Genomic DNA, 24672 nt, shown 5'->3' with positions numbered 1-24672 from the left:
AATCAGAAACCCTGGACTGTTAATTCAAGATGTCATTGTCCATGTTGTAAGTGTACGTGTGTCAGTCATCCTTCCAAGACCTAGGAATCCCATTATTTGTTTTGCTAATGTTGATGTTAGGCTTCCAAGTTCTGCTGACAAGGATATATGAGTTTAGATTTCAGGGCAAATAATGAGTTATGACCCTCATATCTTTGTCTTATTTGTGGAAAACTGTAGATTCTTTTTATGAAACTCGTTGTGCTGTACTGAGGAGAATATTGAAGGGACTAAATTTAATTTTGAATTGGATTTAGACAGTGTGATGACCGCTATTCTGATTATTTGTGCTAGTATCTTATGTCGTGTTACTTCTGCACAGTTTTGTGTCACAGCTGTGACAGGGAGTGCCATGCTTGGAGGAATGGTACGCTAATACAATTTTTGTTTAATGGACAGTGATTCGTGTAGTTTGTTTAGTAAATATCTCCTGAAATATGCAGTTTTGAAAAAAGTAGAAAATAACTACTTTTAAATGATGATTTTGAGAGAGAAACACAATTTCGAAAGAGATTCTTTTCTTAAAAGAATAGAAGTTTAAACCCTTCTACCTGGCACAGCTGCAGTATGTGGCTGTCCTGCAGAAGCAGTAATAGTAATTGAAATGAATTTGAAATTGAAATGTTAGTCTGGCATTATTTGTCCGAAAGACCCAATTAGTGCAGTCAGTCTGGAGTTGACTGTCAAAATAGTGAACTATTTGTCCCTTAGATCATTAAGGGAGTATCAAAAAGCAGATGGTTGATGGGTAGTCTGAGTTACATGCTTTCAGGGGGTGGGATGGGGGTCACCGCGACATAATTAATAGTTTGTTTCTTTGCTTTTTATATTACCTTTGTAAGTTATATGAAGAAACTGTTGAAAATGAAGGATAGAGTATGTTGAAATATAAAAAAGAAAAAAAAGATCAACTGTACCATTGAGGTGGTATTTCATAGTGCCAGAGTACAATAAATTGTGAGATAAATAGGTAAACTGGGGGGTTATGCAGATATTCTAGCATATTTTTTTCAGATTTTTAAGGCGTATGTACCTATTTAAGTGTGTATACAGCTTCTGAAAGGAACAACTGCACTTGTGGCTTTTTGGCTATAAAACCTCTAATAACATTGTCAATATGCCTATAGCATTTAAGTTTGGTCACTTGTATTGACCATCGGAGAAAGATATTAGGTAACAACAATTAGTATTTAGATGGTAAGCCCACCTAAATATTACATGGAGGGCAGTCAAATGTTGTTAAGTGCTGTGGTGGCCAGGATCCATTGGCTAGGATCCACACGAAAATCAGATTAAAAGTTTCTGTGCTTGACAAATGTAATGTCATTAGTTTAAAAAATCCCTGAAGGCTAGTATTGTAATGAAATGAGCCCAAAGCATGCAGCAGTAAAATTCATTTTCCTCCAGGAAGAACCAACAGCATCTTTGTGTGTGTGTGTGTGTGGGGTGTCTTTGGCTGATCCTTGTCCAATGAAGTAACCACAGGAAGAAGGACCAGGTTGCCGGGAATGAGTGTGACAGTCACAGCTCCTTACACTCAGTGGGATGGGTCAGCCACAACCTGGTGGGAAGAAGTGAGGTCTATGAGACTCTGGTTAAAAGAATGCTCAGAAGTGATTATTCATCAGATGCCCTATATGAAAGGCTTCCCTAAACTGAATACTACAGCTGATGAATATTGGCAACAGTCATGAACAATAAAAAATTATAAAACCAGAAGTTCCGTTTGGATTCTGATTGGGGTGAAAAGGGAAATTCCCATCTTTGAATGATTTTCTTTCTTTCTTTTTTTTTTTTTAACTTGGCTCTTTCAAGAGAGTGTGAGCTTCATAGTTCGAGGCTACAATATTCCAATTTCAAAGGAGGTGCTTGTTATGGTATGTATTTATTTAAGATATGTTTTAAAACAAACTAATCATCTAGCTTAACAATGTTATTCTTCTCCCAGGTTACTGGTCTGAATCTATTTCAAGCTGGTAGTTTGAGCAAAAGTTGTCATTTCTCTCACAAGAAATGAGAAAAAGTAGGGATTGTGGGATGTAAACGTATCTCTTTAAAATGTAACCACAGCTGAACAAAGAACATTAATTTATACTTCTTACTTGATTGCTCTAACAAAAATATCTGCATGAATGGAACTGTTGTTAGGAAGGAAGTAATTTTTGAAATATTTGCATTACATTTCTTAATTAGATATAATATTAAAAATAGGAAAATTGTGATTGTAATTCTAGTAGGCTCCCTGAGACTTGCAAAACTTTCACTGGGTAAATAAGGCTATGCTGGTACCAGCTGACTGAGCAGGGTCGGGGCTTGGACTCAAACATTGTCCCAGGGTTGTGGCCAGCAGGCCAAACCAGGCAGCTGCCTAGGTGTAGCTCGGGGAATACTGTGGACCAGGACCTATCCCAGGAGGCAGTATGGATGAGACAGCCCTGTTTTGTGAGGAAAGAGCATTTAACACATGCATGGCGTTGTGTAGTTTCAGAATCTGTTTCCTGACCTATGATGTGTACTGATAAGAGAGGTAGCTGTAAAGACGATGCTGCCTATTTTTGTGTAAGAAAAAGCTCCTAGTGTACTGTTTAACCAGAGAAAAACAAGAAACTGCTGTCATCTTGATGAGAAAGCAGCATGTAAAAAGGTTTGCTGCCTATTGCTTTTTTTCACATACATACATATGAATTAGTTTCATATGTTTTGAATAATATCATGTTGAGTAATGTCCAGATCATCCCAAGATGCCATGAAGATCTTGTAAGCATGTGTGGCAAAGTATCAAAGTTAGAATAAATATCAAAACTCTTACTTGTTTTGTTCTGTTTTTTTTTTCCAGATGTTCATTTAATAATCTCTGAGCGAACAGATATGACACCATTTCTCTGTTTCATTTCCTAAAAGGTGTTTTTACTTTCCTAGAATAAAGTATCTTCTATACAAGGTAACTTAAACCTAGTTCAACATCTAAACACATTCTGTAACTTCAGTATGTGTGTGTTGTTTTGGGCTGTTAGATGTGGCAAGTTCATACTTCTCATTATAAATCCACTAGTTAGTGCAGAGGACCACTGTAAACACAGTAGTGGTATTTCTCAGCAGGTATAAATTGTCACGCTCTTTAGAATTGTGATAATTTCCACTTTAGGCCTTCATTTGTGTCACTACTTTAGTTACATTGAACAGTTAGATATGTGTTTCTTTCTGGTACCGAAGATGTAGGCTTTATCTTTTTTCTTAAGCATTGTGTGAAATATACTAAATATTGCAAATTATGGAAGGCTGATTTTCTAGAGTTGATTTTTATCTAGGCCTTCGTAATAAATCTGTAAATAAGGTCAAATTGTCAGATTCAGCATTCTAACAGTTGGACTAATTGTTGATTTAAAAATCTCACCTTATTTTCCTTAATTATTTTTATTTACTATTTTCAGCTAGCTCTTGCAATAATTTCTTCTTGAATTTTTGAAAGCAGTTATTTCAAATGAGGTCCTGTATCTTTTAGAACCAACTTACCACTTTGGAAGAAATTTTTGCTTTTATGTTCAGCTGTTTCATTTACTATTATGGTAATACTGACTATGTGAAAAGGCATAAATTTAAGTGCTATATTTCCGTCTAAGGTAAGTTTAATAATCAGGCAAAAGGATTTGATGTTGATATACAATAATACTTTTTTTTTTCTTTTGATTTATCTATGTTCAACAACTGATATGTTTGCTTCATCCTGACAAGATAAATCACCAGCTAAAACGATTAACTGCCAAGGCTGTATGAATATGAGATCAGGAAAGCTATGTCTGTTTTACAGCTTGCACGTGCTTATCTCAGTTTACAGTAAGTGTGAGGTACTGTAGATACAACCAGTATGTTCAGCACCTCTTGGTGTAAGGTTCCTAAGTCTTTATTCAGTTAGCTGTAAAGTGCCAGCCATCACTTCATTAAAAAGAAACAAACAAAAATTTCCCCCCAGCTAGCTAGCTTTGCTTCTTGCTTGATAAGTCTAGTTTCTTTTACATTTGCTGGTAGGAGATAAATAAAATAAATAAATATTTTTTTTTTTGTTTTAATGAGCAAAGTACCATGAGTTGGGAAGAAGGAATCCTTCATTTTAATCTTACTGCCTTTTTCTACCTGTAAATGGATCCTTCCTACACTGCTATTTTTTTTTTAACAAGGGTTACTATCCATTTTTAATCTGTTCTTGGAAGAAAGTGTAAGCTTCAGGTCTTGTGCCTGTCACTGTATTTCCTTGCCAGGGTTTGTGTTATTGTTAGTAAGTCTTTTTTCCTACTAATGCCTTGATAAAAATCCACCCAAACAAAAAGGAAGACTGCTAGGATATTGAGGAGAACAAAATGCAGACATTGTCTAATTCTCAAGTACTCAGCCTGAAAAAATAGGAATAGTTTTCCTCAAATCTGTGTAACTTTAGGTTTTATATGAAGCTTTTATATATGGAAACATTTCTGACAGATGACCGATTTTTTAATTAAATTGATGACATCCCTTTATTACTGTATGAGACAGTGTTGGGTATGTGTGTCTGTGCGTTAAAGACTCTGTTAACTAATCACATGTGAGTTTTTTTTTTTATCAGAACAGATTATTAATTTTCCTAAATATAGATGATGAAAAGTTTTATCTCCTAAATGCCTTAGAAATACGAGCAGGCTGGCACAAGTCTTATATCTTACCTTTATTTTCAAGGGAAAAATGTGTTGACTTAATATGTAGCTGATCGTGTGTGATTTTAAAAAAGGATTTAGCTTTCCACTGAGTATGCTTCATGACTTGTGATGTAGGCTGTAACTCAGCTGCAGCAAGACTTTATCAAATAATTATTTTGATCTGAGCCCACAACCCTAACATAAATTGATAAATGTTTACTCATGTAAGTAGTCCTACAAAAAAAAATCAATATCATAATAATTCTTTGTTAGTAGAGAAGCTGTTGTGAAGTCACTCCCAGCTCCATGTGCTCATGGCAGCGAGGGGATTGGAAGTTTACACCTTTTTGTAGCAGATTCTGGTTGCGTATCTTCTTGCTGTAAAGGGCAGCTTATTCCCTTTTTTTCATCCACTATCCAAAATACATTCTAAATGTTAAACTAATCCGTTGTATGTCTTGGGAAACAGGTTTACATTGACTTTAGACTTCTAGATTGACAAACTTAAGTCCAGTACATGCTGTTGAAGCCTATAAATTGTTCCTGCTAAGGGAAGCTTTGCATCCTGTGTAAAAGAAACGAGTCTTTTCAACTGAGTTCTTTACCTGATAGTTTGGAACATGGGAAGGTGGTATTATGTGTAACACTTTTTTTTGAATGTATTTCTGCACCTACTGTGGTCTCTGAAAAAGGAAACAATAAACTTGATTGCAGGTAGTGTAAATGGGCATCAATCTTAATTGAGCTGCTTTGATTTACACTTCCTAAACCAGGCAGAGTACAGTTTAAATTAAGTGGGTTAACAGAACGTAATCTGCTTTGATTAGTGTATCTGATCAAATTTTCCTTCAGTCGTTTCATTTTTAAAGACCCTACAATGTATTAAGGATCTATTCTAAAAATTCTGTGAAGTATGGCTTACTACAGAAAATGGCAAAAATATTGCATCATACGTTCACATTTCCTGTATTCAGGGAAAAAACTTTCTGTATAAATATGCAACTTTGCAGTTTTCTATGATATACTTTAATCACTGGGAAGTTGTGTTATTACACATACTCTCATCTTTGCAGAATTTTGTATAGTTCAGTCTAACTGGACTCAGTTGTAGGCATTTTATCTCTTCAAAACATAAATGTATGTAATCATACTTTGCATTTTTGTAGCTCTTTCTTTAAAAGTTCAGAAACATGCATCTGCAGCACATCTGTCTGTGATTCTTCTTGTTATTAGTCATCTGGAATTAAAAATAGTCCAGATGGGATCTCTAGAGCATGAATATTATGAACTGCAGTTACCTGCTATAATTTGCTGCCCAGATTGTGTTTTCAGGTAATATTTTACTTACCTGTGGTTTATGTTAAATAGCATAGAAATTTTATTGAGGTAAACAATATATTATCTAATTACATTTAGCAGGAATTGAATGTGCAGCATAAAGTATCTGCAGGTCATTTTGTACAGAAATAGAGTAGGTTTAAGTATTCATCCACTCTTCATATGTGGGGAGGACCCAAGGAATGAAGAGTCAGAAGTATTTATAGCACTTCCTCCAGACCATGGAGGGAATGTCTTACATAGTCATTTACAGTGGGAAGAATGAGTAGGACTGTGAACTCTGTCGTAGGTGCCTTTCTGGCACAGTGCAGTTGGCAAAGTCCAGGATTTAAGTTGCAGGAATTGGGGATAAAATGTTCTTGGTTGTAGGGATTCAGCTATTGAGCACTCCTCCAAAGCGTATCAGTGAAACCTGAAGTCTTACAAAAGCTTTCAAACTTCCATTTCTGAGACTTTCACGAGAAGTGATGTCTCAGTCTGCAATGCTTCCTTCTGCTGCTCAAGCCTCTCTCAAGAAAAGTAGATAATAATAATAAAAAAATGCTACCCTGAACAGTGCTTTTGATCCTTAAATAGGACAACCTCCATTAAATCTGGTAGGGATTTCACTGTTACTTTTGATCCACAGATAAGATACTCTGATACTGATCTTGGTAGTATAAAACCCAAAGACTAGAATATTCTTTACCATCCTGTTTCAACAGGAAATGCAAAGAGGATGTAACACATCCCCAAACACTGTGAAGTTTAGTAGATATCTTCATAGAAATAATGTTCTATAAAGAATTATAGCTGGCATTTCCTTCAACTCTGGGGTGATAGTTAGAGTTGACTGTTTTCATTTCAACTTATTTAAGAACCCAAATGATTTTATGTAATATCAAATGGTGAAATTCTTTTCCCTTAATTATCATTAGTGTGAATTTAATGTGGCTGTTTAATTACAAATCCACAGAACTTTAATCAATTTAACCACAGAACAAGAGCAATTTGAGTTTTAAGAATATATATATTATAAAATGTAATGTATCTATTTTATTTAAATTATTCCTTTGATTCCTTTCTTTGAAGTTTTCCTATCTTATCATCCCATGTGTCCCAAAGCACTGTTTTCAGTTTTCCTTCCTTCATGGATTCCTTCTCTTGCACTTTTAATTTTTTTGTCTTCAGGCATCTTTGCAGTTTTGTCATTATTCTAATTCCTCCGCAAACCTTCCGTATTTTTAACAAATTTTGACTTCTGCAGTTGTCTGCCTACACTATTATTTTCGGTCTTGATGGTTGTTTTCTTTTGTATGGTTTAGTGAGGATGGGAGCCTGGAGTGTTAAGTGAAGTTTGAATACTCTAGGAGAGGGTAATGTAAAAATTTGTTTTTAAAAAGACATTTTCTAGGTCCTAGGGACAGCTCTGGAAACAGCTGCGCTGTCCAACTATGGACCTGGCAATGTGGATTGAATGGAAGGCTGTAGCTAGCAAATGGAGGATTTGGTTAGGATTCAGCCCCCTTTTCCTTCTGTTTGAGCAGTAGCATGTTATCAAGAGACTTGGATCTTTTTTCTTTTTCTTGTTTTATTTTTTTTTTAATCTGTAATTGAACCCTGCTTATTTTTCTGAAAATGCTAACTTTTCTGAAAGGTATTGTGTCTGAGAGATGGAAAGTCTTCGTCATCAGACGATCTCGCATGTGTCAGGAAAAGGTGGCACGTACTAGCTTTTGCTTTTACCATCATCTCTGCCCATAGATTAGAAATAGGGAGGAAAATTCTCTTAGCTTTTTTCCTTTCTTCCTTCCTGAAAGAGAGGCATGCTGTCTTCCAAAACATGTAACAAGGCACATGGAACAGGGAGTGATTGAGATTGATTTTTAAAATAACTTAATAGGTTGCTGCAAGTGTATTTTGGTCAGCTGGAGGGAATGCTATTGTTTTTTCATAGAAATTAGCCATAAAAGACTAAGGTTTTTTTTATATCTCTTCAGAAACAATATTCAGCAACTTAAAAACACAGTGGCATGCTCTTACACAGAGTAGTAATTTTAGATTAAGATTTAATTAACAAAATCATTGATTTATTAGAGCCATTTATGTGCTGAGAACAAATCTGTAAAAATTTTGTTTTCTATGTATTGTCATTTCAATGCTTAAGTCTAACAGTAAGTGATCTATGATGTTTTATTAGTTTTTGAAAAATAATTTTATCATTTAGCAAGGCCTATGAGTAATAAGTAAACTAGTAATTAGACTTATGCCTACCTACGTGATGCATAAATATTTGCTGCATGTTAGTGGTTCTTCCAAAATTCGTAAGTAATGAACTATGAGTAATGAAAATCCTTCTCTGTTTCCATTAGCATAGCGATACTTTTGCTATATGAGCTCTTAGAACTCTGGGCCACAGGCTATTGTATTTGTTTGGGTTGTATCATCCCTCTGCCATTTTTTGTGTCCAGAAATCTTTTGTACCCTGTTTTGTTCTGTGGCTTTGAATATTATGATTAGCATCAACTTTTATCAACTCTACATAGGCTAGTCAATAACTGAACCTAATGAGATGTGTTTGTACCTACAATTCTAAATTTTGATTGAAACCAAAGCTTTCTTGCTTTTGTATGTAATGTTCTTATTGGGATCAGTTGCTCACAGAAAAGTACTTAAAATGCAGCTATATGAGGATTTCCAGCCCTTAACTTTTATTAGTATCCTCTGTTTTCTCTGTCTGTCTGAATTCAAATGTTGCATTTTGCTGTATTTGTTTCATTTGAGGCACAGATTTGTACATCATCCTCATGCACAATTCCCATTTAACTTAGTGAGAGTTTAGCGTTGGGTAATGCCTCCTGAGCTTTTGTTTTACTCCATAACATAATATATTGAATATATAATTCATTAAAAAAAGTCAATGAGTAAAGCTAGCATAGCCTTTCTTTTGGAAGTTATGAGGGCTAACAAGCAATTTCGTGGAAGATGGACTAGTTTTGCAAAACCGCAATGAAATGCACACTTCATCATTTCATTGTAAATATTTGATACAGTTCTGATATTTAACCCTGTGGTGCTCTACAGTTAGACCCAATAGCCAATTAACAGCTTATTTTCACTGATAGTAGCACATTCAGAAGAAAGGTCTGTTCTGTTGAAAGAGTAAGAGGAAAAAGTGTCCACGTCAAAAATGCAATTAAATATATAGCTATAATTGTTTTGTCTGGAGGTGATTCTGGCAGTTATGTTAAGCTCTGTTGGATATGTTTCATCACTGATTGTATAAAACAGCAGTATTTAACTTGGTCCCACCTATTCTGTAACAACATGCTGTGGTGGCTAGCAAATTAACTTGTATAAATGCAATGCATTTCAGCATACAAAGCAAGGCATGCAAGGTAAAAGAAAGATTAATTAAATCTAATTAAATTAAACCTAATTAAAGATTAGGTTTAGCTCAGTTGGTTAGAGTGTGGTGCTGCTAATGCCAAGCTTGCGGGTTTAATCCCCGTATGGGCTACGCTGACAGTTGGACTAGATGATCTCCAGAGGTCCCTTCCAACCTTACCATTCTATGATTCTGTGATAGGTACTGATATTGGAGTGTATGTTCTATTTCTGTTTTGTTTTCCTTCTGTCATCAAAATAGGTGCCAAAAATCTAAATTAACAGCTGTGTTAAACATGACTGAGTTTTGCCTAACAGCTGTTTCTGAGGCAGTGGTAGCTACTATTTTCTCAGAAAGTTTCCTGCTTGCTTTCTTCTCCACTATAGGTCTATGAGCAAGAAATGGCTCTGGATCGTCTTTACTGTTAAAATATGTTCATACGATTGCAAGCAATTAATTTAACATTTTTAAAGAAATTGATGATCCACATCTGGAAGTGACTGCCCATTACTGGAGATATAGTAGTTGCCCGTGTGCATGAGGATGTTTCAAAATAGACTTACTCTAGTTCAAATAATTAAAATTAAACATTGTAAAGTGACTTTTTTCCTTTTCATCCTTGCTTTGCAGGCAAGTGTCCTGCTGAGAGTGGACGTCTCAATGAATTACAGGTAGGAGATCTCTCAGGTAGCTTTCTCTTAGTACATTAGTGGTCCTAAAGAATAGGAACAAGGCTTTGAAGTGAAAGTCATTCAGTATAGGGAGCCAGCTGTATGACTCAACTTTGCTTCTACTGCTGGCGGTGGAAGAGAAAGCTGGTAGGGAGGGGATGTGTTTGCACTAGAGATAATAAATTTGGGGCCTTGAAAACATAAAAGTTAAATAAAATGAGTATGAGAAAGGGAGTTTTAAAAATTTCTATGAAATGGGTTGGATCATGAAGGATTAAAGAACAGTGAATGAAAACATCAAGCTTACTGAAAAGAGATAGCCATTTAAGTAAGATTGTTGCAGGCCTTAATTTGTACATCTTCTTTTGTTTTTCATTAAAATCTTGGAGTGCAAGTTAACTCTTCTATATATATATGTGTGTGTGTATATATATATATATACATATTTATATATATAATGTATAAAAAATTGTGTGTGTGTGTATATATATATATATACATATTTATATATGTATATAGTATTCTTTTCATTGTTTAACTTGTTATGAAATGGAAGTTGTCATTATTTTGGTAGGTGGATGGAACATTTGAATGCTTTTGTGATTCAGAAAGAGCCTTTGTTTAACAACAGTGCCACCCTTAAGTCATACTCTCTTACCATGTTCTTTCTGTATGTATAAAGCAGGAGGTAACAAGTTTTAGTCTTCGTTTAGTGGCTGAAGATCATCATCATTGGAAAAATAGAGAGCTTGTTATTCTAGTACTGAGAAGGTTTTGCATTTTATGCAAATATATATATATGTTTTTACGATATGTGAATGTGTGTATATGTGTATATATGTATGTTATATTTCTGGGTTTGTATTTCATGTACAGAGTTAACATCACATTAGTATTTTTTGTAAAACGAGGTACTATCTAAATCTGTAGGAATATCAGAACACTTGAATACAGTAGAACCGAAGCTACTCAGAAATGTGGTATTGCTTGTATGAATAGAAACTAGACAGGTAGAACTTTTCATCTGTTAAAAAGGCCAGTAAGAAGGCTATGACTTTTTTATAAGATCATGAAAGATAACAGAGAGACTGCATATAATTTTTTGTTTGTTTGTTTCATATAATGTGAAAGCTAGGGAGCATCTAGGAGAACCATGATGGAACAAGCTTAAAGCAAAACATAATTAGATAGTGGAATTCCTTGTCACAAAATATTGTGGGAGCCAACAATGTATAAATGCTGTGATCGTAGTACCTAGCAGTGGGTCGAAACAGTGTGCAAGTGCAGCAAGATATGTGAGGGGAAGGACCAAGGTTTCACTGGATAAAGTGATACGACTGGAAGAAATTGGATGCTCTTGGACATATGAGCCCTTTTTAGATTTCAAATAGATACACATCAAAAATAATAGCTCTGAGTTTAGCTAATAAGATCAATTTACTACTAGTAAGCTGATCAGGTAGACTGAGAGAATATTCTCAGACAGTATAATCCATTAAAGGTGTCTGTAATTTCCTCTATTTGCTTGCAGATTGAGTTTGTGTGTGTGTTGTTAAAGGGGAAAAGATGAGCATAATCCTGTTAGCATATTTTAGTTTCCTCCTTTTGTGTCTTTGGTTGCTTTCTGTTTCTTAATATTTTATAAGGCTCTGATATTACACCATTCAGAATGGATTTTTTTTTTTTTTTTTTTTGCTGTTGCCTATTCACAGGCATATAACAGGACAGACAATTCTCGTTTTTTGCTGATTCCAGAGTACAGGGGTGGCTGCACAGTTCTGGAGTTGATTGATAGTGTTGTCAAAGTGAGAACATTGCAGGGTACGGGAAATTCTTATAATATTTTATAATTACTGTGTCTGCATTTGCATGACTCGGTTGTTTTCCATGCAATTTCAAGAGGTTTAATTCAACAGCCTGATGTTTTGAAAGTACCAAGGAAGATGGGTAACAGTTTATACATACTAGACGCCCATAAAGCTTTCTCCCGTTTAGATAACACACAGTGACCTATGTGACTCGGGCTAAAGGGCTATATTAAGTTTTAAACAACGAGTGTGCTTAAGTCTAATCCTTAATGCAAAAGTGTGGAAAGGTCTGGGGATAAACTGGAGCTGGAAATTGGTTTGACTATTGATTCCACAAGGTAGCACTTGAAGATAGAGCAACTCAACTCTTACTTACTATGCTTTGCTTTCAATGTGAAGGCTAAAGAATGTTTGCTTTGGAAATCCTGTTTTATGTCAGTGTATCCATGTGCTAGTTCTGCATAGGAGAAGGCTTTCCTGCTAGAGAAAAGGTTTGGATAGCTTAATCACATTTCAGCCTGCTGACAAGTTGCAGATGGTGCTGTGGCCGCTCTTTCAGTGCTTGTCCGGAAAACAGTGACTCATTGTGATCTACAGCAAGGTTAAGGTATAGGTAGTCCCACACTGCAATAAATTTTAGCTTTGAACTACACTTACTTCTTTCCACAGTGTGTAATAGACTATTAAATACATTCTCTTGTGATTCAGTTAGTTTTATCTTTTTTTGAAAGAAATGCCAGGATTGTTGAAATGCCTCTGGATTCATTAAGAGAAGTCTTTAAAATGCTTTGTGTAATTCTCTATGTTTAATTATTTCAGAAGGTGTTTTGGAATAAGAAAAAAATGTGAGAAAAGCTATGGAGGGTTAACTGCGGCTGACAGCAGAAAATAGTAAATAGCTAATATACTTGAAAGAAGGTGATAAGGGATAATTTAGCAGTTTAGCACTTGAAGACTGTTCACTTGTAGTACTGTTACAATTTATGCAGAAATGTTGCTGCAGACATGTGGGTGAGAATTTTTATTGCAATACAAATTCTCTTGACCAAAAATCTTGCTTTTTTTTTTTTGTTTGTTTTATAAGCAAGCAAATGAGGATGACTCTAGATTCTTATTTTTTTGTAATGGATTGTAATTTCTGTGGATATACGAATTACTAGTTTGTAGATATAGCACATGTAGATTAGTAGATGTACTCCTTAATAATATAGCCCATACATTTGTGGAGATTAGGTTAGTCAGTATGGACCAGGACCCTTAAGAATAGGTGAGGACAAAGGGGAAATCGGGTGTTGCCAACTGGGGACTGACAGAATAAAGAAATGAAGCAATAAAGGGAGTTTAATGATGGTTAAAATACATTATTTGCCATGCCAAATTGCCATTTAGTCTGTAGAAGGGTTCTCATGTTTCCCATCTGTTATTGCCATCCTAGTTTTTTAGCAGGCTAAAAATAATTAAACAGTGCAATTTATTATTATGTGTTATAGTTTTATGTTTCTTCGTTTCAACTGATGATTTTGGGGATGGGCAACATTGCACAGTTGCTTTTTTTTTTTCTTTCTTTTTCTTTCTTTTTTAAAAAAGAAAGGTCTCATTTAAATAGGCACAATCTGTTGGTTATAAAGTGTTGTCTTTGAACACTTAATGCAAGAAATAAGACAATGATTTTTCCTACTGTGTGATTCTCAGACCGTCACTGTTGGCGAATATAATATTTCTTATTGTCAAATAATCGGTCATATAAAGGTCATTGTATACCACTTGATTTCTTAAGTCTCTTTGCAATTCACTTCATATCTATGTTACTCTGACAGCATTTGTTAGTGTTTGCATTTTAAATAAATTGATGTATGTGTTTAGCTTTTCTGTATAGTGAATGCAGTATGCAGTATTTAAAATTGTATTTTCCAGCTTTGGCATGTTCACTTAAGCAAAAGCCTAATGTAATAATTCTTTTCTGGTTCTGTAGGTATGTTGTCGTACTTCTTTTGGTACTAACATAGAAATGTTCAGTCTGTAGTGAAGTTCACATCACTGGCTGTGACCGAAAGAGGAATATTTGGACTTTACTAAATTTCCGGATTGACCTCAAAGTCATTTAGTTTTACTAGGGATATGGAAAAGAAACACTGGACTTCATTCAGAAAGAAGTCATAAAAAGCACATTTTTGTTTTGCTTGTGCAGTGTGCACAATATAAATATATTCATTTCTGAAAAATCAATTTCTTTAACTTCTCAGGATCAGCTACTGTGGAGCCTAAGCTAACATAATTATTATTGACTTGAAGGTATGAAGTCAGTGGTCTTGCCTCCTTCATGCTCCCTGGGAACATGTTAAGTATGTAGGAATGAATTATAATGAGAAACTAGTGCTGGCATCATTCCGTCTTGCTACTATAGACTTGGCTATACTTGATTTGTGTTTAAATTGACATGTATGAGTAGCTGTTTGAGTATTAAGTATGGAAGTATAAAGTATAAATATAACCTGAAACAGGTTTATATTTAACATTTTTATCGAACTTTAATAATTTTCTGAACAAGAAATTGTGAGAGGTTTTCTCTTCGTTACTTTATGGAGCTTATAGCCAGAGACAGCACAGACTTGGGGTTTTACATAATGTTTTATAGTCAAAAACATGCCATGTATTTCACCAGCCTCTGCAATGTCACTTCTGTAGAAGATATGTGATATTTAATATCGATAGCATTATGGCAAACTCTGTGCAGAAGGAAAGAAGATACTGTCCTTACTCTGAAAAAAAATATCCAGGAGTGGTGCCTCAAGTTTGAATACTAAGCAGGAAATTTGTGTTTTTGTAGTGGAGTGTTAAAAACTGAAGTATTTTGAAGATGAAATTCCAAGTCACCTGAGCCTTGAAGCAGGTTTTTCAGGGCAGTTTGGTAGAACACTGAAGTGCTTATTTAACTTCTGTGGTTGCTTAATCAGATGCCTGGAAAACATATGCAGTTGCAGATGTTGAAATTTTAACTCAAACCTATTCCTCTTTTGAAAACTGGCTCTATTTTTATGAAATAGAATTCTTGGATTATCTTCTTTTAAAAGTAGGTTCGTACTGGGATTTTTTTTTCCTTAGAGGAAAGGTTTTAGACCCAGAAAAGATGGAAACATTTTTCCTGTGGGGACAGAGAAATTGGAGTCATAGATGGAGTAAATATTTCAGCTTTTCCCATCTGTGAAATTCTTTTGGAAGGTAAACTCAGATAAGTTTCATTAATTATTCAGAATATTGTTCTTCTGCTGGTTACTTTCTCATTGTTCACTGTAGATCGCGTTTTATCCCAGAGTTGTGTTTATAGACCAATATTTTGGCTAGGTTAAGCTTTATTCATATTACAGATCAAATGAAAATCTCGCATGAATCTTGCATGTACATGTCTGAAGAAAAATGGCAGAACAGATGACATAGTCAAACACAAATGAAGTGTTTTTTTGTGATTTTTTTGTATCATTCCAAATCTAATGGGATAACTAGAGCATCTAATCTGATCTCCTGCAAAGCAATGGCTGTTGTGTTTCAGACAGGTGCTGTACTGACCTCAGGGGCATTAGACTGAACTGCTGTGTGACCTGAAAACTGGCAGAAACTGAGTGGTCAGTAATGTCCAGCACATCTCCCGGTTAGGTATGATATGCTCAGATGAACTTTTTCAGCAGAGAAAAGCAAAATAATCCTTTATTCAAATCCCTGCTCCATAATCAAAACACACTCGAGGTGGGGGGGGGGGAGGCAAAAGAAAGATCTAATAATCTGACTAGATGAAACAATCTTTTCCTACATCAGATCTAACAATCTGACTAGATGAAATAATCCTTTCCTACATCAGATCTGGCAATCAGCTTTACATCAGTCAAGTGACCCTTGTTTTTTATATATACATATATATACACACACACACACACACACATATATACACACACACACACACATATATATATATATATATTTATAAAGTGTTCTCCAAGTCATCTAGGAACATTTGTTTAGGGACTGTGATTTGGGTAAGAAAAGGTCCTTGTTCTTCCTGTGGCTTGCAAAGAACCAGCAAAAGTGAGTATTTGTAGATCTGGATATTCGAAGACCAGAAAGCAATGCTTATTGCAACCTTTATATGATTTCTTCCAGAGGTATATCAAAACCTTCCCGTTATGAAGATACCGTGTAATAAAGGTTCAGCTTGATGCATTTTGACTTGAGTTTTTGTCCTCTATCTTTCCCAGTAAAGCATTTCAAGGTTCAGCTACAGTCAATGATAGGAAATTGCAGAATGTTTCAAGGTTAAATTGATCTAGATTTTATTGCTAGCCACTGGATCCTATTCTGTTATTATCAGCAAGGCTGAAAAGTTTTTGTTACTGTATCCCCTTTTCAGTAAGTGCTTATGTTTGGTAATCAAATGACCTCTCAGTCTTTTCTTCTTGAGGCTTATAGGCAGGGCTCTGTAGGGCTTTAAAAATGGGAAAAGTAGATGGGAGAGTAAAATAAATGGAAAATGGTAAGGACAGCTTAGGCAGCTTAGGATGCAAAGTAAGATGACATTTAAAAACATGACGAACAAATACCTAGGAAACCTTAAGTCAGATATTTCTACTGTTAGATGGTAAAATTTTAAACAGGCAGGTGGAGGAGTGCAGAGTTTTATGCTTGCTGTGGAGGTAGACCCTTCAGAACCATTGACTCTTTCCACAGTTGGTACCCCAGATTTCCAGCACATCCAAATCACACCTCCTTGCACCTACCTTCTATATAAGCAACTTCTCTCTTCTGCTTATTTTCCACCCTTTCTTCAGGGACAGGAAAGCTTTCTGAGAAATTTGACTACACCGTTAGCTCCTTTTCCAAATCCTTGAATTCCTTCATGATTTATGGAATGGTGCCTGGCATGGTCAGTGGTGCCAACACAAATCTCAAACATTACATGGCAATTTTTAATGACTGTCTTTAAAAGAAATTCCCATGAAACAGGAAAGGTGTTAGTACAAACCTAGAGCTTGACTAAGATGTTGGACCTGATATGCCTGTTCTTGAAATTAGTATATAGGATGTTCATATAATTGAAGCCTCATGTTTTCTATCATTAAAAAATAGAAGAAATGTCATATCCAGTGTATGAAAATGTTTAAATTCTTTTTCCCCTCCAGCATTGCTGAGTTTCCATTCATGTCCGTATCTAGCGTTGATTTAAGTGGTTCCAATTTTGGGACCACTTACACCAGTGCAAATTTCCATTGCATGTATTATGCATGTGTAGAGCCTGCCTGCACAAGAAGAGCAGCAAGGCTTACAGTCCTGTAAGGTTAAGGCCCTGTAAGGTAGCAGGGAAAGGGATAAGGGTATCTCAAGGAAAATGGTGATTGAGGGTTGCTGCTAGCAGAGCCATTCATCCAGCCTGCTCTCTGGGTGCTCTGCAGCTGTGCCAGAGAATCTACTACATGAAGTGTCTAGACAGTTGTAGTCAATTCCCTATTTCTTGGCTCAGCATCAGAGTATGTCAGGATGCATGTGGGTGCATCCTGTCTGCCGAAATACTCTTTTGAAAAGTGGTGATAGAGTGCATACTCCAAGCTCTTTGTGTATACACAGACTTTAATGCATGGATACAATGGTCATGGGACAGAGAGAAGGTGCAGTATTTGGTCTTCCATTGGCATTGGAAGAATCTCAAGGGTCTTATCTGGCCAGGGAGACTGGACATACTGTATTCTCCCACGGAGTACAGGTCAAATCTTTTCTGATCTTTTGGGATGATATAATGCACAGCTTCTGGGAAGGTGAAATGCAGGATTTGAAATGCTTACTTGACAGGTAAATTCTCCAACTTGTGTCATATAGGAAGACATATTTAGGTGGACGTAATCCTGTCCTCAAAAATATAATTTGATGGCAAGTGCTCAGTCTTCTAGGATCAGGACCAATGTTTGGCCTTTGTATGATTTAAGTATTGCCATTTGTCTTGCTCGCATGTTCTTCAAATTCATTTACTGACTTCGTGCATTTTGCCTGTCATTCCTCCTACTAACTTTCCCTTGATGTCCTTTCAGATTTTGCCACTTATTATTAACTTTGATGCTGCTGGTGTAACTTTTTCATTTGAAAAAATGCAGCTTGGCTGATCATACCTGGGAGCAACCAGTAACAGCTAAAAAACCACCAGAAACAAAGTGTAACAGAGTCTCCTCATTTTAGATGAAGCTGCTGGACTTGGATCTCTCTCTCTCTCCATTTATTACTTATTTATTTATTTTAAATTGGCAATGATGTCCATACAACCACAGGCCTCTCATATCTATTTTTCCTTGGGTTATTTGATTAATGGCGTTCTAGTTAATGCTGTTAACTAGAGCCCCAGTGTTTAAAGAAATCAATACTATCTTCAGTCACCTTAGGTGTCTTATGTTTACACTAAGTCACCCTAGAGAAATAGCAATAATGTAACAGTGAAGTGGAAGAAAAAGCCTCCCCCCCCCCCACCCCGTGTCTTTGTTTTGTGAATAGTTTGGCAGTGCAGCACTGCTGAAACTTGAGTTCATTGCCATTTACTTAAATATGCTCTAAGCCTATCTCAGTTTGTGTCACCAAGTATGCATATGTTCGGTGCAGAGCTGGTTAATGAGCAAAATGTGAGAATGAGAGGAATATAGGCCATGGTTATTGGCAAGCTTTTCCTTGCCCTAAGAAACACTCTATCAGAGTGGAGGCAGGCTGTTGGATGTGTTTTCACCCAGAGCCAGTAACAGAGCATCTGAGACAAACATTCTTGATGGTATTTAACTGGGTATTTTATCGTGGAACTATATTTGCATATACTGTGCAAGATAAGATACTTCATGTTTTTAGGGAAACCCAAAGATGTCAAAAATTAAATGCACACGTAGCACAAGTAAGCTTTGGCTAGAGGAAAGCAGTTGATGTTTTTGTTGGATGAGAGGTGTCCTCCTTGGAGCTGGAGTTTTACAAAAAGCTGATCCTCATGATTTGTGTATTTTGTAATCTGCATCTGGAGGATTATTATTTTTATTTTATTTTTTTTAAACAACCTGAACTTTACTTCATAAGTTTTGGGAAATTAATATTTTTTATTAACTGAAAAATTGATGGGGGAATGAGCATCCTTCAGGATACTTTACTAGCCAATTCAGTGCAGAGAAAGCCATCTTTGTCTCTTCTTTGTGTTCAGTGAAACACAAATTTGGCTTTCAGGTTGAAAGAGAATACCATAACATAATTGGAATGAATGTGATAATATGAATTATTGAATAAATAGTGTATTATTAAAATAAAAAATTGAGGAGGAATTTTGAATCGGGTGAGAAAAGCACTACAATGAAATGCAGATGAATGTGAGATTTAATTCAGATTTAACTCTTAGTCAACATGTAATTGGGCTTAAAAATTCATTGATTTTAAAGACTCAGTGAAATTTGTGTAGTTTTAGGCTCAATGAGCTACTAGAATTCACTCTACTTCCTTCTTCTGGCATCATTCCTCTGGTTTGTAGTGTTTCTTATGTGGAGAGATTCAGGACCTGTGTCTGAGGATTAACAGAAGTTTTGAATAATTCATTACTCTGATAAAAGGGCATGCTGCAGGAATCAGCAACAATGGTGTCTTTGCTCAGCAACTTTATTTCTATTCCTTTTGAAATTACTGTATTGGAAAATATCAATGTAATGAATACATGTGGTGTCAGTGTAAATGTAAAGTAAAATTGTAATTAGCTTTGAACTTTTGCGAGAGAGAATGTACTGAACCTAACTTGCATGAAAGAAGGGGAGGTGACCAGTCTTCTCCTATAAAACTCCTGCTAAAACTGTGTTCTACTCTGTAGCTGTACTGTTGGAGGACTCTATCCTGGGTTAAAGATCTCCATGATGGTTTACTTGGCTTAACTAAGTACTGAGGTATTGGATTTGTTCTAGGAATATGAAATCTGCAGAAAAGACCTGTCTTTTTTTTTTTTTTTTTTTTTTTTTTTTTTTTTTTTCCCTCTCCAGGTGAAGACTCATGTTTAACTATGTGCTCCTGATTGTACTCTACAGTAAGTTCATGAGAATTTAAGTAATGTCACCAGACAGTAAATTGATCAGAGATGTTCATGTGTTGAGTTTGGCCTTTGCTGCTGCGAATGATGTGACTTCTTATCCTTCAGAAATAAGATGGGTTCTGCTTCTTTTATCACTAAGATACCAGATAATTGATTCTGTCAATCTCTCTTAATTTCCTCTATGCATCTTTTCACTGCATGAAGATCTATATTATCCCTCACTGCCTGTCGTGTTAATTCTTATTTGATGATTTTTGATTTTGTAGATGTATATGCCTTTTCATGCCATTACTCTTATTTTTTAGCTATTTCAGAATTTGTTGATGCTAACAGGTAACAGTAGTCTTGTGAGTACAGTTTGAGTCTATAGCATACACTAAGCTAGAGCTTGACCTAAATCAGTACCCTTCATCCTGAGGAAAGCACCTAAATTTTCGCTTACAGAGCTAAGAATACTGTGTGCTGTAACTAAATCTGCTGCCTGACCTTAATCTATCATTTTATACCTTTCTTCAGTCCAAATTTCAATTTTAACAATATTCATCTTTATTTTGGAACCCTCTGTGTGCTGGTCTGTCTGTCTGTCTTCTCTTCCCCCTCCCCATACATGGATACTTCTTGGATCATTTCCCATGAAACTCTTGTTTCCTGTTTCAAGCAGTCAAATTTTTTAATTCCCATATATTCTCTTCTGGAAGTTGACACATTCTCTCATCACAGGCATAAACCCTTCTCTATGCTGCATAGGTCATGCACCTTTGAGAACTATGGGACACTCCTCTAGATAGCATCAACCATTCCACTTCGTTTTGTTTGTTTGTTATACTGGTTGTATAATGTTTATAGTAGCATGAGTGCTTATTAGTGAAAGAGTGTAAGCTTTTAAGAATTAATAACAAAGGAGGTCCAGGATTAAAATTTATGAAAATATACTTCAATCTCCTTCATGGGAATGAGCTTCAGTGTACATAACCAGGCAAAAATTGCCTCCTAAGGTCGCTTTCAACATGAATTACTGTATGATTCCATTACATATGCAGAAAAATAAGCCTTACACACACACACACACACACACACACACACACACACACACACACACACAAAGGCATCAGAGACAACTCACTCGTTGTTGGCATATAAAATATGTATGACTAGCCAGAGCACTTCCATCTCCAGGGTGGCCTTACTTGTGAATATTCATGCATCCTCTTTTATATAAACAGGCTTGTCAAACTAGCATTTATCATTGCATAACTGATGTATTAAACAAGGAGACAGTATTTTAGGATATTACATGTGATTTGGATTTTTTTTTAATAGGGAAACTACAGAAGAAAATAAAATGACAGATGCTCAATTCAGAGAGAGATAATTAACACCAAATCCTTTGTGGTTGAGTGGATGGGTAGAAAATATTTTGCAAGTAACAACTTTAAAGATTTTTACAATAAATAAACATACATTCTAGGCTTATAGGATGCTGTTGGCCTTCTGTAAGCTTACTGAACATGAGAAACCTATTGGGTATCTAAAGACCAAAAAAGTGCCGTCTATTTGGCCCTCCGATTTTCCATAGCAGTAATAGATAAGGTTAGACTTCATTCTGCGTTTTTAACCAAACAGGTACAGCTATTCAGGCCTGAGAGGCCTGAGAGGAGAAGATAGTTTGAACCATTCTTCTGGCATACAGGTAGTGCTGCGCACTGGCAGGCTTCCAGCGTAAACCTGCGTGAAGTTCTGCCGTGGGCTGACATACGAGTTACACAGATTCCTGGAGAGCCCAGCGTGTGTTCCAATGCAGGCTGCAGCAAGCCTCGTGGTGTTTTGAGAGATTGTTCTGTTAGTCCTCTGCTATCTGCCCCCCTCCCCTTTCTCCCACCAGCAAGAATTGTTTCTCACTCTGTCTAGGTAGAGCTAGGTCCCTGCTTGGGGACCTTGCTCGTTTTTCTGACGCGTGAAAGCTCTCTACACGGCTGCTTAGCAGGTACCTGGAACTTCACTGTTTGTTCCTGAAATGTCAAAATGATTTTTTGCAAGTCCGTTAAAGCTTGATATGCCAATGTAACTTGGATGTAATCTTCCATAAGGCAATCCAAACAGAAGACTCCTCAAAGCTGATGCTTATGCAGGTTCCAGTCTGTAATCTGTTTGTTTGATAGTTTTTTTTCCTGTGGTTTCTCTGGCTCCATACTGAGTGAAGTTCTCTGATTGTGTCACTTTGAGAATGTATGTGGGCTATCAAATTTTGAGAGAGCTTTACAATCACAATTTAAGCTGAAACATGAACATTGGATTGTTTCATTTCCTATTTTTACCATAGCTACAGGAGATGAAGATAAATGAGGCACAAATTCCATCATGATGGACCAATGTAAACAAGTAAATTGATCTTTAAAAATATGGAAAAATAACCGTGTTATACTTCAAAAGATAAACTTTTGAAAGTTTGAATATAACCAAATCTAAAGGAGTCTAATTCACTTGTGTCATACATGCTGAGCTTAAAAAAAAAAACAAAACAAAACAAACAAAAAAAACCACTACCTCAAACCTGAACAGTTTAGAGCATTCATATCATTAGTTTTACAGAGCACGTATGCTATAGTAAGGACTTTTAAACAGTAGAAGTTGAACTTCTGAGAGCAGAAATATTTTCTCAAACTGAATGGGACAGTTTCTTCGTGACTAGCACTGTTACTTTTGTGAACTTCATGTTGAGCAGCCATGGTTTTGAATTCTGACACAGAATAAATTATGGCATATCCACACTCAAGAAAATGGATAATTCTCACAAAGTTAAAAAGTATCAGGTTCTTATCAAGTATAAAGTGGCATAGCTCCATGGAAATGGGTCAGGTAAACCGTGATTTATGTCAGTCTGCATATTCTTCGAATATGGCTAAGAACTGTTCTCACAAGGCATTTATATAAAACAGATTTTCGAGGTGAGTGAGAAGTTACTGTATATTATATATATTTAATCTACTCAGATCAGTTCTTCAGGTTTTTAATTTTTCTCCTTTAAAAGTTCATCAGTAATGCTGAAAGTCACACAAGTAACACCTTTTTTAGATTTCAGGGTATGATACTATTGCTTACTGTGGTTTTGGAAATACAAGGTGCCTCAAGATCCAGATTCAAGATGATTCAAGATTATAAACGTAATTTTAATTTTGGTTTAATTATGTTGATATATATGATGTTGGTGTGAGATATCTTTATAGTTTTGGACTATTTTGTGTATGAAGCAAAACAAGAAAGTGACAATATAAAACTGTATTTGTAATTTATAATTCCCTAATGTTTCATGTTGTTAGAGGATGTTAGAAAGTACCAGCAAAAGAAATAGGAAAAAAAAAAAAAAAAAGTAGGGGGGAAATGAACTGTAGGACGTAATGTATTGAGTAAAATAATATCATATGGGATAAGGGATTGTTATTATACAGAAATGGATGTAGTCTGCAGTTAGTAGTTTCTTTCTTGTCAACAGAACATTCAAAAATGTTTTGAATTAAATCATTTCATTCAGACATCTTTCCTGCATATTTTCATAACTTACATGGAAGCAGATTATTTTTGTATTGTATCATATTTTGTGCTTGTTCTACTGTTCAAGGCGTGCCTTTGATTTTGAGGAGCTTCTCTTTCTTCTGTAATGGCAATCTATCCTTGTTACCTATCTGTCCTCTTGTGGGATTTGTGTGCATTCTGAATTCTTATCCTAAATACTGGTAAATGCAGATACTGCAGTGGCTTGATGGTGGTATATGTCTAATCTATAGGTGTAACCAAAATATTATAGTTTTGAAGGGTGCATAAATATGTAGATCAGGTAGATGTTGCAAAATCTTCTTGTGGAGGTCTCCAACAAAATGATTATTAGAATGTGATAGAAGATTAAATGCATATTCTACAGAAATGAGAAATAGTAAGGAATGTTTTAGCATAATTTTGATGCCAATAATATTTTTTTTATGAATTAACATTAGAAGAGTGCAGTAGCACCTACCAAAAATAACTTATGCATTAGAATCACTTACTGAAAATGGTTTCCCATTTGATCCTGAGAAGATACACCTCAATTATAATAAATATATGGGTAGCTTAGGGCAAAGGAATTTCCCTCTTACCAAGGAACAAATGATTTGTTGTCCATAAATGTATTTACGTACCTCAAAAATAATCCTTGATGAGTGATTTAGTAACATTGTACGAATGAGTCTCTCAAAAACTATTAAATATTTTTGGAGGCTGAACTCTAATAAATTGCTATTGATGAGTCCTTCATACACTTGTTAGTGACTCTTATTATCTAAAATTATATTTAGCAGTCTGTACCCATTTCCCACTGAATTTGAACATTTAATATTAGTTTTGTCTGAGTGAGTGCTGCGTAAGGGTTGTGTATTTTAGCATCACAAACATGTTAGCAGACGAGGTTTCTTGTCTTTTTGGTGATAAACTTAACTGGAGCAAGGGTCTGTGCCTGCAAATCTTCCTGAAGCATCAGAGTACAATACTCCAAGGGCAATTTGGAATCCCTGGAGGGAAGGTATTAAATAGGAAAAGCTAATGTTGAGATGTGTCAACTCTATATACAATTCTATTACATTTTAACTTCTGAATCAATTGTAAGCTTTTAAATTCTGTAACTGTCTTGTAATTTTCATTTGTGTATTTATATAAGTGTATATGTATGCATGTAGACACA

General features: G+C 35.6%; 1 protein-coding gene across 2 annotated transcripts in view; it reads left to right on the top strand.

Annotated features, from left to right (window-relative positions):
* The window catches only part of HECW2 (HECT, C2 and WW domain containing E3 ubiquitin protein ligase 2), a 177890-nt gene that overhangs the window by 3635 nt on the left and 149583 nt on the right, over nt 1-24672 (top strand). Inside the window, exon 2 of one of the 2 annotated variants that reach the window (XM_062578146.1) lies at nt 10042-10082. The exons of the other annotated variant lie outside the window; for it this stretch is intronic. The gene's annotated coding sequence lies outside the window, so the exon portion shown is untranslated. The remainder of the gene's footprint in view (nt 1-10041; nt 10083-24672) is intronic. 2 annotated transcript variants of the gene reach the window in all.

This window comes from Rhea pennata, chromosome 6, assembly GCF_028389875.1.
Source record: "Rhea pennata isolate bPtePen1 chromosome 6, bPtePen1.pri, whole genome shotgun sequence".
Classification (NCBI taxonomy): Eukaryota; Metazoa; Chordata; class Aves; order Rheiformes; family Rheidae; genus Rhea; species Rhea pennata.
This window is presented reverse-complemented; position numbering and strand designations above follow the sequence as displayed.